Below are 3,608 nucleotides of genomic sequence, written 5' to 3' on the forward strand. Positions count from 1 at the left end.
CCCCCACACTGGCTGTATTCTCTAGTTCAGAGTATAAAAATATATTTTTGAGCATATCCGTGTCTTGGAATGTCTTTTCTAGATTAATGCACTCTTTACCTGTTATCTCATAAATCAATTTTCTCATCTCTTTGTGTGTTGGATGCACTACTGGGTGCTTTACGCTCTAAACATAGTTTACCATCAATGTCTCAACAGCACTCATAAGTTGGCATTATTAAGCCCACTCTATAGATGCACAACAGGGCTACAGAGAGGTTATTTGCTCAAGTTTACAAAGCTAGTAAATGTTAGGAACAGAATTTAAAGTCAAGTCAACCTCACTCCCGATTGCCTACTAAAGAACTTCATTTACATTGCATCATAATAAAGAATAACTTATTTTAATTATTCTAGTGGAAATTCTTTTGAAACATTATACACACTTCTCTGCCATCTGAATTAGGTCAGATTGAACATCAGTTAACCTCTTCAGGACTACTCAATATCACAAATATTAATATGTTTTATGGTAGTATAGAAAAACATTAATTTATAATATGACAATAAATTATTCCTAACACAAAATCTCAGGTTTGAAATCGTGGGTCTATCCTACTCTGATGGGATAAAAAGAAATCAGTTGTACTTGTTTGCTGCTATTTTATTCTTTACCTCCATTCCTTCACTCAGGTGGACGAGCTTGTGTTTAAGGTAGAAGTGAACCAACTGAGTACTGTATTGCCCCATGGTTAAGAAGACAGATTTTGGGGGCAACCTAAAACTAGGTTTTGGTCCTGGTCCTGCTACTAATTACTGTGTAAACTTAGGCAACTGACTTAGCCTCTCTGAGCCTCAGCTACCCCATCTGCACAGTAGAGTTAGTAACACACTCACAGAGGACAATGTATCAGGCACATTGGAAGCTTCCATTACATGGCCATTATTATTAAATTATTGAGGATGCTTTTTAACTTTGCAGCCTGGAGACTTCACTTCTGCCCTAGGAGGTTGTGACTTTCAAGAGGGCAGGGACACTGTCTTTTTATAGGAATATTGTCAGAACTAGAACTTTCTTGCAGTTGCTAGCTCCGTAAACATTTGTCGATGAACGAATGAATGAATGAATGAATGCCACATAAACACAGCCACAAAGATACTGAGTTCACCTTCAAGCTACTCTATTGTTCTATGTCCTGTTTTACAGATTTCAAAGATGTGCTCCTCTTATAATAACTCATTGAGTGGGGAGTGTGTGTGTATGTGTGTGTAGCTCATGGAACAGGCTTGTGAACCTGCCCTACTTCACCTTGAGGAAGTTCACCAAATAGATTCTCATCGGCAGTACCTGGCCAGCCTTCCACATGTGTCTGAGCCTTTGGGGTCAGTTGGAGGGTTAAATGCTGGTTGGGTGCTGTGTGCTGGTGATCTAGGACAGGGTCAGGTGAGGAATGGCAATACTTTTAGGATGGGGCCTTTCCTCCTAGATGTTCTTAGGTGGGGGTTACCTTATGAAATGATGACACCCCAGAACAGTGACCAAAGGCTTATCACAGTCAGTTTGAAGGATGCCCTGTGTCAGTTCCTACTCCTGCTTCACTGTTGGGCTGGCACCTACTTCTTCTGAAAGACACACCTCGGGTGTCCCCTCTGTGGTGGCACAGAGTGGCTCTCAGTGAGCCCTGCAATAATAAATCATAAATTAACAAGTAATCGATAGATTGAATAAATGAATATTTGGAGAGTTCGTCTTAGGTTAGATACATTTTCAATATGGGTTTATCTGTTGATCTTTGAGAAATAAAAGCGATATTTAACTCTCTGTGTCTCATACATAGACCCTTAAAGACTCACTCTGGAGGAAGATCAACAGAATCCATGTACAAGGTTTTGAGGTCCCCTAGACTCTCCGTGTTGAAGACTGCACTACCCAACTCACCAGCCACAACTACATGTGGCTGGTAAGTAGCTGACATGTGATTGGTGTAACTGAGGAGCTGAATTTGTAAGTTATTTAATTTTAAATTTTTTTAAATTGGAATTTAAGAACCAATATTCAATTTAGTCATTGGAAAACTTCTAAGTATGTTTAGAACAAGTTCAGCATATAAATCTACTTTTTCAAATGTAAATTTTATGAAACCTAAACACCGATCAATATTTCTGATGAAACTTCATCCTAATTGAGATGTGCTTTATGTGTAAAAGACCTAACTATATTTCCAAGACTTAGTATGAAAAAAGATTATCAAAATGTGAAATACTTCACCAATATTTTGGGGGTTGATTACATGTTGAAATGGTAATAATTTGGGTATATTGGGTTACATTTATTATGAATTAGTTTCATCTTTTTTCTTTATTTAATGTGGCTTCTGGAAAATCTGACATGCCTGTGTGGCTCGTGCTATATTTCTAGGAGTTAGTCCTGCTGCACGATTTGCAAGAGGCTGCCATGTTGGGATGCTGTGGTAGACGTTGATGAATGGCCTTGTCCCAACACCAGGGAATCTTTAGTTAAAATTTCACCCTGGAAGCAGGAAGTTTCCTTGGTGGACTGTATTTGTTTGCTTTTTGTTGGTATTTGAATGTGAATCAGAAGATTCTGAAACTTGTGTTGTAAAGCAAGATGACATTCATGATCTCAGGAGGGTTGCCACAGATTAAGCATTTACAAAGGGCTGGACACTGTGCAAGGCATTTTAAATCTTAGATAGCATTGTATCTTCTTAGCAACCAACCCTACAAGATAGATTCCATTATCATTCGATTTTACAGAAAGGGAAAGTGAGGCTCAGGGTAGTCAAGTGATTTGCCCAGGACTCAACGCATACTTTGAATGTATGTTTGTCTAACTCAGACCCTTCCTTCTCTGCTGCTCCCACTGGAAGAAGGATCCTTTGAAAAGGCAGATTAATCAAGTAATCTAATTTGGTGCATTTTTCTATTCTGATTCTAGCTATAGAAGCCCAGCTACTTCTTTTATGTCACTTACACCTTAGCCTTAGATCAGAGGTTTCAGGTGAGACTGAGTTGGGTTCAAATTACAGAAAATTGTTTAGCCTTTTAATTTTCGGCTGTTTTATGTTGTAAAAGGGCTCATCATAGCTACAGCTCCAAGGCAAGAGGGAGTGGATTCACGTGGTCTCTCCATTCGGTCCTGGCTCATTACTTTATAGACGAAGTTCTGCTGATTTACCTCTCATGAGGTCAAAAGATAATTCCCAGAATATAAGTGTATTTCTGTAATAGTCCTACTGTTAAACTTCCATCTCTTAGACTTTGAAGTTAATGGCCATGAGTGAATTTAAAAGAATATCTAATTGCTTCAATGCTCAGTTTTTGGATCATCAGAAGCCTTAGCTTTACTTCTTCCTTTAACATTGAAACAACAAGAAAAACAACTCAGCTACTCAAAACCACACCGAGTGACACTTTACCAACCTCCCCCACAGCAGATGGAAGGAAAAGAGGACAGAGCTGGAGCTGAAAGGCGGCAGTGTGGTGAGATCAGGCACCTCCAGCTTTCCTGAACTCTGTTATCAGAGCAAAGTGAGAGACTCGTTTCAAGAGAAAACCTAAACTCAACTCTCCTCTGCTCTCCCCTCCCCTCCCCTCCACTCCCCATC

Source organism: Colobus angolensis, unplaced genomic scaffold (assembly GCF_000951035.1).
Source record: "Colobus angolensis palliatus isolate OR3802 unplaced genomic scaffold, Cang.pa_1.0 Scaffold117, whole genome shotgun sequence".
Lineage (NCBI taxonomy): Eukaryota > Metazoa > Chordata > Mammalia > Primates > Cercopithecidae > Colobus > Colobus angolensis.